Raw genomic sequence first — 12,187 nt, forward strand, 5'->3', positions numbered from 1 at the left:
GTATAAAGACACCTGATTTAACATATTTTGTTGATCCATTAACACTGAACTCACAGCCAACAGCTCTGTAACTCAGACCTGAATGAAGCTTACCTAACACGTGTATTTTTTCTGTAACGCACAGCACAGCCTTCTTTGATTTGGCAACACTAGACAGATTTTTCAGCACTACGCTTGGGGGCCATTTTAAACAACAAAATCACCAACAAAAAGCACAAAAATGCAAAAAACGTGGCACTCGTGAGATGGGGGAAAGGATCCTTGTTGACAGTATGAGAGCTGAAACAGCATCACTTTGTTTGACCTCAGCTGGGGCTGTGCTCATGGGTGACTCAAATCTTTTGTCCCTCTGCCCATGTCCACAAATGGCTGCGAAAGCACCATGGCTATTGATTCGTGGGTCACAAATAAATTTTAGTGAGTAGAAAAATCCACATAATGGAACTGGTGAATAAGGAAGACTGGAGACATATATATATACACACATATGCATTGCTTTTGTAGTTAATCAACAAAAAATATGTTTACTATTTGCCCTTGACCAGAGTTGTCTGCAAAGTCTTTCTTTTGGGCAGCAAGCAGAGGGTCCTGAGCCATGCCTCTGATGGGTAGAGATGTTCATTTTCACATTAAGACAGCCCACCTTTCACCAGGACCCCCAACAGGACACAGACAGCACAAAGCAGAGGACGTGTTAAGGCTTCCTCATGGCTGTTTCCCAAGTTGCAGGGTTGACTTCTTGGGTATCTGTGAACAGCTGTGTCCTGGACACACACGGTTGGGCCAGCCAGAGGCGTGCAGTGAGGGGTTTGCCCCTCCTCACCCAACTTCCATTTCTTCATTCATTGATTTACTCACACCATTCATTCATGCAGTCAACACATTCATGAAAGACAAAGTATCATATGACATCCCTTATATGCAGAATCTTTCAAAAATGATAAAAATGAACTTATTTACAAAACAGAAACAGACTCACAGGCTTAGAAAACAGACTTATGGTCCTGGGGGGAAGAGTGAGAGGAAGGGATAGATTGGGAGTTTGGGACTGACATATACACGCTGCTATATTTAAAACAGATAACCAGGGCTTCCCTGGTGGCGCAGTGGTTGGGAGTCTGCCTGCCGGTGCAGGGGACATGGGTTCGTAACCTGGTCTGGGAGAATCCTGCATGCCGCGGAGCGGCTGGGAGCGTGAGTCATGGCCGCTGAGCCTGTGCGTCTGGAGCCTGTGCTCCCCGGCAGGAGAGACCACGGCAGTGAGAGGCCCGTGTACCACAAAAAAAAAAAAAACAAAAAACAGATAACCAACAAGGACCTACTGTATAGCACAGGGAACTCTGCTCAACACTCTGCAATAACTTAAATGAGAAAAGAATAAATATATGTGTATGTATAACTGAATCACTTTGCTGTACACCTGAAACTAACACAACATTGTTAATCAACTATACTCCAATATAACATAAAATTTTAAAAAATTAACTAATAACTAGTAAAAAAGCGCAGGGGCAAAAGGGTGCTGCTGTAGAGAAGGTGCCCGAGTCAAGTAATATTGTTTCCAGGTGGAAAAGCTGCTTTCAACTCTTCTCCTAAAATGAACAATGTAACTTCAGCAGCACACAGGGCACTAACTTACATGTATTCATCTGTCGTCTGATGGGGTTTTGATCTCTGGCTCATCTTCCCACTGGCCTTTTGAGAGTCCCGTGAGTAGAACTCTGTCCTCCTGTCCTCCACACTCCCACAGAGCTTATGGAAGAGCTGAAGGGAGGCGGGGGGAAATCAGAACTGGTCAGCAGGTGCAAGTCAGACCGAGTTAAGGCAATCAGACAGGAGAGAGAGGCACACCCAGGCCCACATGAAACGAAGTCTCAGCCTCACCTGAAGACATTAAAGGAATACCAGACCATCGGGGCTCTGGAGGTGAGGTCCGGCCCTTAGCGCTGGACGCCACCCCTCAAGCTGGGGCTCCTACAAAGCGCTGTTGCCACCTTGTGGTGAGCAGAGGTGGGCCTCGGAGCTTGCTGACTTCTCCTGCTGGTTCTTCTCAGGTAACAAGCTCCGGAGGCTGACACACATTCCTGGAAACGCATCCCTCCCTAGGGCTTCGGCTACCCTACATCCCACCCCCCAGACTGTGCCCCAGACCAGGCTCCAGGGGATGGGCCATGTGGCCAGAGGTGACTCCTCTCTGGGCCCTGTCCCTCCTCTGTGAAGCTGCAAGTCGTCCTGGCATCACAAGCCCCCAGGATCCCTTCTAGTTTGTAGAGTGAGGACCCGGAAGCTCTGGGAGCTGCCCCTCAAAGCACTCAGCCTCGGGCTGGGGTTGCCCAGAGACTGTGCCCTGAACCAGCCTGAGGCGTCAGGGCCCTACTGCTCTTCCTTTGAGAATTTCCAGTCAGTGTCTCTTTGTAAGTAGGGAAGGTGAACATGTCTCTTTTGTGTCTGCACTCCACACCCAAAGTGGAATGCACTCTCTCCACATGTGGTGGCCAGAGTGACAGAGCAGGTAAGACCTGGGAGAGGGCGTGCAGGTGTCTCTGTGTGTGTGTGTGTGTGTGTGTGTGTGTGTATGTGTGTGTGTGTTCCGGTGCCTGTTTCCCTATGAGAAGAGACCAGACCTGGAGGAAGAGGGAGGTAACAGAGGAGCTGGCCTGCTGGCATCTGCGGAATCGAAAAAAGTCTGCTGGCTTTTCTCCCATGAAAATCGAGGCTGCGCCTGAGGAAGCAGACAGTTCCAGTTCCCAGGGGTGGCCCTCAGGACTGGAAGCAGCAGCCTTTGTGGCCAGTGTTTCAGCTGCGGGTGAGACTTGTATTGCTCGTGACAACAGTGGCAGAGTGTCCTACTGCAGGGCAGGGACCCCAACCGGCGTCTTCCCTGTCCCCCCCAGCAGATCCTGTACCTCACACTCTAGAACGCCCCTCTTCCGTCCCTCTGTCTGTCACCTGCACTGCTCTGTCCTGGGACCCAGCTGGCGGGTTCCACCCATGTCCCGTCCACGCCATCTCGGGCTCACAGCCAGGCTCCATCTCTGTCATGGTCCCTGAGCAGCCCTGCCAGAGTTCCTGGGAAGAGGTGGGTCCTCCCTGTGAATCCAAGAGCAGTGATTGGAAACTCTGGGAAGTTTGGCTTTCATACGTTCCAGAGCGAATGTTGCTGAACCCCGCCCGGGTTGGATGGAATGGGGAGACAGGGAGAGAGTACCAGGGGGCTGGGGTGGTCACCATTCCACTGTGAGGGAAAACAAGCCCGGGTCTGGGGAGTCTCACAGGTCCCTAGGAGCACCGGAATTAATACATGAAACTTCTATACCCTTTGCAAAAGACGATGTCAGTATTACCGTGTCCATTTCACAGGAGAGAAAACTGAGGTGTGAGTCCATTCATCCATGAGGTTCACGGTTTCAGTAGTAATACTATTTATATACATATATTTTATACTTTACTATATTATATCTATCTATATATATACACACACATGCACACTTTTTACCTCTATTTCACATTTTTACTTTCCCATCATCATTCTTGATCCCAACAGCTCTGTGAGACAGAAAGGTCAGACTGACAGTCTCTCAGCCCATGACAGAGCTCTGCTAGAACAGGTCTCCTGCATTTCTGGTTGGGAACACAGTTGATTGCTTAACTGCTTTCATTTCCAACTCACTGTCCCCCTGCCTTCCTTACAGAGTCCAGTTAAAGCTTCCCCCTGTCCCCCACCCCCGCCCTCATGTCATGCCTGGGTCCCAGGGGAATCTGATCCCAGCAGTTAGGGTGACTCAAGTCTCTTTGCTTGTGTTGGGTTCAGAAGCCTGGGTTAGGCCAATCAACCCAGGATATCAGCCTAGTGGCTGCTATTATCCAGGTAGTGGCTTAAACTGACCAGTTCAAACTGAAAGGAACTGAAAGTCTCCTCTCCTTCTCTCTGGACGTGACCGAAGAAGCAAGTGCTAGAGCTGCTTCTGGCAGCCATCTTGCAGCCATGAGGCGAGTCAGCCTAAGGAAAAGAATTAGAAGAGGGCAGAGTAAGCAGGATTACAGGAAAACAGAATTAGCACCCTGATAAAACCCTACCTGAAGCCCTAGCTCTGGACTACTTGTTAGATCCTATAGTAAACTCCTTATTGTTTAAGGCAGTTTGCATTGACTTTTCTCTTCCTTGTATCCAAAACCACCTTAATGGGCAGGTCTGGACGGACACACTTTCTCCCGCTTCTGCTGTCAGACTTCTCCTTGCTTTCCTCTGGCTCCTGTCAGAGCCAAGTCAGCACACATTGAAAGGGCCAGGGCGGACTAAATGCGTCTCCTGGACGCCACAAATGTCTTTGTGGTATCTTAAGACTTTAAAAACTGTGCAGGGAGCTGCGGCCTAGCTCGGTCCTGCTTCCCATTAGGATAAACACATCCCTCAGCAGAGCGACCCATGCCCAGCTCCAGAAATAGCCTGCCCACCAGAGAAAATGCACTTTATTTGACAGGCTTCCACAGCCATATCATTATCATATAATCTCTTTTATCCACCCCTTTCCCCTGCCCTGGAACTCAAATTGCATCTTTAAAATGTCTAAATAGCAGTTTGGTGATGTTCAGTGATGCTATACTTGATACTGAGCTGGGAAAATCAATGTCAAATGCCCGACTTCAGAGACGTTTGGGTGAGGGGTGAGAGGGAGGTTTTACATCCAATTACTTCTCTGTGAAGACATATGGGTTGAAAATACTTGACAAGGGACTAAGTTTCAACGTCCACAAGTCCAGCTTTTGACTTCCTAATCACCAACATCAACCCCACAGACCTCGCCTGAGCGCCTGTGGGCGACTTTCCACCCTCATTTCCTCCTACAAAAGTAGGAGTAGGTGGGGACTCCTTCTTTTGGCTTCCTCCTCCCAGGCTAGCACAGCCCTGCCTGGGTGCCGACGCCCCAAGGGCTCCAGGAGGAATCAGGCAAGATGCAAAGAGGCAGCCCCAGGAACAAATGGTGACGGTGTCCAAAAATGCCCACTGGTAAGGGACAGCGTCAGGACTGTGTCCCTAGGGGCTGCTCAGGGCAGTCACAGTATCAGAGTGAAACACAGGAAGCTCTCCACAGGAAGAGGGAGTCTGCCCCGGGGGGTGTGGAGGGCTGATGACGCCTGTTTCTGGAGGTGGGTGAACTCCATTTACCCAGGGCTGGCTCTGAGCAACACTCTGGGAAGTGGGCGGGAGTCTGTGTCCCGCCAGGTGGAGCTTTCACGTTCCTCTTCCTGTTACTGAACACCTACTCCAGATCCTTCCTGGACCTGAGTGACAGACTCCAGCTCCCAGGGCTGAGCGAAAGGCCAGGGAGGCAGCCAGGATATAGGAGGGTGGCTTCCTAGAAGGGAATTAAGCCTTCCTTCTGCCAAATCCATTTCCAGCAGCAGCCTGGAGGACTTGTTGGGAGAGGAGAATGTGGGGCTTCTAATCCCCTGAGCACCCACTCCGTACCTGACACTGTGCTTTACAAGAATTGCATATCATGGAGATCACTGGGCCAATTTACAGATGAGAAAACTGAGGCTGAGAGAGGTCAAGGAACATTCCCAGGATCACACTAGCAAGTAAAGTGGCTGGTGAGATTCAAGTCTAGGTCTTTCTGCCCCTTGAGGCCTGGCTTGTAGTACTACCTACCCTGCTTGCCTGCTTAGGTGAGGTGAGCTCTGACTTTCCTAACTGCCTCTTAAACTGACCTGGGGAAGCAAATAACAACTCCCTTCATTGGAGCCCACAGTATGCAGAATGGGGCAGAGGCTGGTAGTTACAGACCTAAAAACCAACCCTTTCCTCTTCCTGCAAGTTGCTCCTGATCAATGCTGGGCACCCCAGGCCATCGCAGGAGAAAGGGCAATATGGAACTTCCTGGAAGTTCTCAGGATCCCCACCGTCCCAACGCACACACATATACACAGGCCTGCACACACAGACACACACAGAGATGCACACACAGACATACACATACAACAATCAATTTTTCTTGAGACCAAAATAAATGAGCGATATAATCGTATTTTCTTCAAGATTTCTGGAGTATCAAAAATAAAATTAAAAAAAAAGACCATTATCCCTACACTTTTGGTTGAGGAAAAATTCAATCATCAAAATGAAGTACAGAGAGGCAGAGCAGATCTGTTTCTCATGAAGAAGGTTTGGGGAGAGGCAGCTCTGCTGCGGGCACGCGTGTGTCCCAAGTGCCTTCCGTTGGTGCACGTGCTGCGGGTAGGGTGTTGTCCTGCTTGATCGTGACCCCTCATGCAACTCCACGGGCCTGAGCGTGTGTGCCGGAAGATCCAGAAGCACCAGAGCCCCTCGTCCGGTCAGAATCAGGCAGCAGAAAATCTGCATTTAATTGCAAATGTTGTAAAAATAATCATGCAGAAGACCGAGCTAGCGTTGCAACTATGTGTCCTCGACTTAGTGCCTGAGTGTGGGACGTCTTTCTGCGGAAATGCTTATAGAGCTGTAAACTCTAAGCCGAGATTTCTTCAAGAACATGTCTTCTCTCGTTAGGATGATTTTACTTTGGAGGGTGTTCCCAGCCTTTTCCAGGAAAAGAATATGGTGGGGGACTTGTAGGGTGAAGAAGGGGGACAGGGAGGCCGACTCAGATGTGTCTTAAAGATGTCTTTGTTTTTAATTATCCGTGTCCTGGGCTACGGCGCAATCAGCCTCTCTCCAGAGTTTCAACTCAGATCAAATGCTCTGTGCTGCAGTCTTACTCTCCACCTCCCAGACGGCGGCCTTTCCCCATTTGAAGATTATTTATTGCTTCTCAACCACCTTTCATGCTGCTAAATGTTTCTCCATGCTCAGTGAAGAAAACAGCCCAGCGGGATTTTATTTTATTTCCCTGAGTGCCGGCCTGTCCTCCCACTTCATCCCAGGGAGCATTTTAGGCTCGACAGTCTGCACACACCCCCTCGCCTCCTAGGGCAGCTCCTCGGCCTGGGCCTGGCCAGGGAAAGGTCCCCAGGGTCCACTGGTCACACGGCTGCCTCTGGGCCTGCACGACTCTACTTTCAAAAGAGGGGGAGAAAGCAAACTGCTTCTAGAAGCTTGCTGAGAAGCAGCTCAGTCCGAAACGCTTTCCTTCCAACTCCTCCACCCCCCAGGATATCCAGTAGGTGGGCACCCCTCCTGGACTTGAAAATGCAGATTTAGCCTAAGTGGGGTGAGGCCAGCCACCACCCTGACTCCCCACCCAGGTCCGAAATAAATTTACACCTCCTCATTTCTGTCCTATTAATCAGTCAGTCTGAGGAAAAACAAGCCAGCCAAGCTGGGCCAGTTGGACGAGTCACAGAATATATGTTTTCAGATATTTTAAAATTAATTTTATTTCCTGCTCATATTTAAAATTTTGCTTCCATTACCAGAATGCAACTGTGCTGCACCTCTTGTAAGGAAAACTGCAAATTCTATAGTTAGATTTCCCTCACCCACCCGCTGAGACTCCGTGCAGCGCATCCTCATAGGCTGTAACCCTGGGGGGTGGGCGGATCCCAGCCCCTTCCTCCTTCAGGTTCTGATTTCCAGCTCTGGCCCTCCTCCCTTGCCGGGCCTTAAGTCTCACTTCCTGGCCCGGCTTGGATGGCGTCTAGGGGGCCCTGAGAGCACCACCCACTCCCTGGCCTCGGGGGTCGAGGTGCCCCCATGTCAGCCTTGTCCCCCAGCTGCCCTGCTCTCCCCACCTTGCTCCTCCTCTTTGCAGCCCTTGCCCTTGAATGGTCCTCCTTCTTCCACTCCTGGGTCTCTTTAAAAAAACAAGAAGCCTGGGCTTCCCTGGTGGCGCAGTGGTTGAGAGTCAGCCTACCGATTCAGGGGACGCGGGTTCGTGCCCCGGTCCGGGAAGATCCCACATGCTGCGGAGCGGCTGGGCCCGCATGGCCGCTGAGCCTGCGCGTCCGGAGCCTGTGCTCCGCAACGGGAGAGGCCACAACAGTGAGAGGCCCGCGTACTGCAAAAAAATAAAAAAATAAAAAAAAAAACAAGAAGCCTAAAGAGCCAGTGGGAAAAAATTCTTAAATATATATTCTTTTAATATATGAATACAAACAATAAGTGAAATAACAACTACCTTCAAAAGTATCTTTTCTGTAAATTAGTCTATCTCAATTTTTAAGTACAGAAAATGCTGGCATATGTCACAATATGCTAGGAAGAAATGATTCTTGTTTTATGACTTTAGGTTTGTTTTTTTAAATTTTGTTTATCTGTTTTAAATATAGCAGTGTGTACATGTCAATCCCAAACTCCCAATTTATCCTTCCTCCCCCCGCTTCTCCACTGGTAACCCTAAGTTTGTTGTCTAAGTCTGTGAGTCTGTTTCTGTGTTGTAAATAAGTTCATTTGTACCTTTTTTTTTTTAGATTCTGCATATAAGCCATATCATATGTCTGTCTTTCTCTGTCTGACTTACTTCATTTAGCACAATAATCTCCAGGTCCATCTATGTTGCTGCAGTTGGCGTTATTTCATTCTTTTTAATGGCTGAGCAATATTCCATTGTACATATGTACCACATCTTTTGCATCCACTCATCTGTCGATGGACATTTAGGTTGCTTCCATGTGTTGGCTATTGTACACAGTGCTGCAATGAACATTGGGATTAAAGACCTAAATGCAAGACCAGAAATGTTTACAAGAAACTTTAAAATGCTCTCTACAGACAGAGACCATAATAACAGCAAACACTCACTAGAGTTTACTGAGCTCCAGGCATTCTCCGAAGCACCTTACATGGATTAGTTCATTTACCACCCAGAACCCTGTGAGGTGGATACTGTTATCATCCCGTATGAGGGGAGCCAAGGAACAGAGAAACCAAAACTTGCTTGAGGTCACCCAGCCAGGATGCGGGAGGGCCGGGCTTTGGACACAGGCAGCTCTTAACAATTGCATTATTCTATCTCTCTAAGGAGAAATTTTCTCTAAAGGGAGAAAGGCTGATTTTTAGTCTTCTTACTAGTACAGTGATATTCCATTTGTAAATTGGTCAATTACTTGATAATCTCAACCATACAGGCCTCGATCAAGAACTGAAAACATAAGTAAAGGAGACCTTTGAGACACTAAAGAATGCGTCACAAAATTCAAATCCAAAGTTTCCCGAGGAGAGCCGTTCAGGCCTTCCCACAGGATCTCCAGATGACAACTCTTACCTTACATACAGTCCTAACAGGCCTGGAGGGTGTTTGCCCAGCCTCAGCCTATTAGAAACAACGAATGAGAAAGAAGGTAAAATCAACCTTAAAGGGAAGCATGTTAAACCATAGCATGGTGCCCAGTCAGTTGGCTGTATTTATAGCCAATAGAGATGACATTTGTGATGAATTTTAAATTAATACAGGGAAATGCTTATATTCTAATTGTATCTAAAAATAAGCTGGAGGCAAAGTTACATCTACAATATGACTTCAACATGTAAAACAAGCAAACAAAACTCAAAACGATGGAAAAAGAGAAAGTAGGAATATACCAAAATGCATTTTTCTCTAGATGCCATGGGTGATTTCTTTTTCTTAATTTCTACTTTTTTTGATGTTTTTGTTTCAAATTCTGTGTAGTGTGTGTGTGGTCTTTTACGAGTGCAAAAACTCCCAATAAACTTTAAGAAAGAGAAATAAGGAAAGAGGAAGAGAGAAAGTCCAGGGAGGTTGGGGGGAGGATGGAGGGGAGAAGGCCACCCCCAATCAGGTGCAAGCCCTACCACGGGTGATTAACCAGAGGAAGAGAAACTATTGCATTCACATCCAAGAAATCAGAACGCCTGATGGTCTAGGTGCCACTTCCTGGAAGGGCAAATTGCTCTCCATAAATCAATCACCTTGAAAATATCACGATATAATCAACTGGCAATTAGAAAAATAACTACTGTTGACTAAGCACTTACCTCTTTCCATGCAAGCGCTTTACTTACAAAACCACTGGGCCTCAAATCGGGCCTTGTGAGGACCTATGCCTTTCCTCAATTTACCCCTGAAAACCTGAGGCATGACAATTAATATCCATTAGAGTGAAGGTTTGATTCTGTTCATGAGATCCAGCTAAGAAGGCCTAGAAGCAAGAAACCCAAAGTAGACAGATTCTCATTTAAAATATCAAAAATGAATGAGAGCCTTTTATTCGTTAAAAGGTGAGTTTCAAGTGTGAGAACCACTTACCTAGCACACCTTGTGGTGCTAGGTCATGGATACCTGGGGATTCCAGGTGAAGTTCCCTAGGAACCCTCCAGCCCCTACGTCCTGCTGGAAATGGGTCCTGCCTTCTAGCACCTTGAAGGGGTGCATTCCCTTCTGCGAGGGTTATACCTGACACTGGGCTTCATGCAAAGGAAGCTCTCAATGCAAGGGCCACTGAAAGGAAAGAAGGGGCAAGGGAGGGAGGGAAGAGGGGAGAGAGGAGAGAGGAAGGTTCTGTGACCCGGGGGGCCTGCCTGCAACTCTATTGCACAGCCCTAGCTCCTCAGGGAGCCTCGGATAATGACATCCAAGTAATCCATTAAAATAGAAATGGGATCCAGGAAGCCTGCTTAAGCCATTAGGTCAGCTCTCTAATGAGCATCGTGTTAGAGAGCAGTACACAGGAGGGATCAATTTTGATGAAGGAAGAACTCGGTGTGCCTGGGGAAGGGAGATTTTGAGTCTTTTCCTTAGAGTCATAGTTAATTTAAAATAAAGTTGTTTTCATAGCATCATAAATTTTAGCTCTGAAGGATACCTCAGCCATCATCTGGTTTCTAGTCCAATTTCCTTCTTTTACACGTAAGGAAACTGAGTCCCAGAGAGGGGACTTGATCTACCCGGGGGCACACTGCGAATCTGTGGCCAAGCCTGAAGCAGAAATCACTTTCCTAACTTCTTGCTACACCAAATTCATTTTGACGGTGGGAACCTGAAACTGTAGTTTCTCTTCAAACCCAGCTTGCTGCTCCTCTGCTCTTCAAATTCTCTGTGAAGTGGGTTCCCCGGCCACATCCTCCTGCCCTTTCCATCTGGGATGGCTTGAGATAAGGGTCTTGCAAATGACCACCCTGTAAAACCCAAACCAGAAGGGGCCTCCGCCCTGGCCTAACCCTAACCTGCACCCAACCCAAATACCAAGCTTTTTGCTGAACCACAAAAGGAACTAAAGTCTTTCAGAGAAACTCCCAGGGAAGTGTTATGAACCAGAACCAAAAGGATAGGCTTTCAACGCAGCTAGAGCAGAACAGAACCTGGCATGTCAAAATGTCCTCTGACACTGAGAAATTCCAGCTCCGGGCCATTAGTGGGATGTGGATAAAGAAGAGAGGAGGTAGGGGTAGGAAGAAAATTCTCTCCCGGTAGAGAGAAACGGAAGGTAGTGGTCAGCTACCCGCTGACATGCTCTTTCCAGATCCAAGCCCTCTTAGGGCATCTGAGACTCCTGTTTATGGGGAGGAACAGAAAGCTGAGCTCTGTGCCTCCGTGGCATTGATCCTGGGGGGTCAGACACCGGACACTCCCTCCTGACAGAGGTGAAGCCCGAAGACAGAAGGAACATCAATGTTGTGTGTGTTTTGTGCAAGTGGTTGACCTGTGCTCTTGGTTATAGAGGTGATGCTGAGTTAGAAGACCGTACTCGAAGAACCCAGTGTGAATTGTATCTGGCTTCCCATCAGAGGGGCAGCATTTTAGGAATCTAGCAACTCGTTACATTGAGGTGAAAGTGCACCTACGTAACAACACACGTGCACTTCTGTGAACCGCCGGAGCTTGTACCTTGGGAATGTCAACGTATCATCTGAGGCCAAACTCTCATTCTTCTTTCACTTTCCAAATCAGTGTCCTTCCTCCACTGAATACACCTGATTATTCCACACACCCCCACGGTGGAAACAAATTCTCTCCTCTGAACACAGACGTAAGTACAGCTATATTTCTCCTAAAAGGGTGAATCTCTTCTAGTTCTGATTATGGTTCTAGATGCCTGTGAGCAACTTGGGGAAAGGTCCCCTGCCTGCCCTTTCTCCCCTCACACAGCACCCAGTGTGTGACAGCCACACAGTGAACGTTTACCAAATGAACAAATGGATTTTTAAGGTTGCTACCTCTTGAGTGTGGATTCTTAGCCTCCAAAGATGGCCTAAAGAGGAGCCATAATCCCTCTGAAATCATATGCAAATTTATGCAGACAGTCCATGCAT

Source organism: Stenella coeruleoalba (genome assembly GCF_951394435.1).
Source record: "Stenella coeruleoalba genome assembly, chromosome: 10".
NCBI classification, from domain to species: Eukaryota; Metazoa; Chordata; class Mammalia; order Artiodactyla; family Delphinidae; genus Stenella; species Stenella coeruleoalba.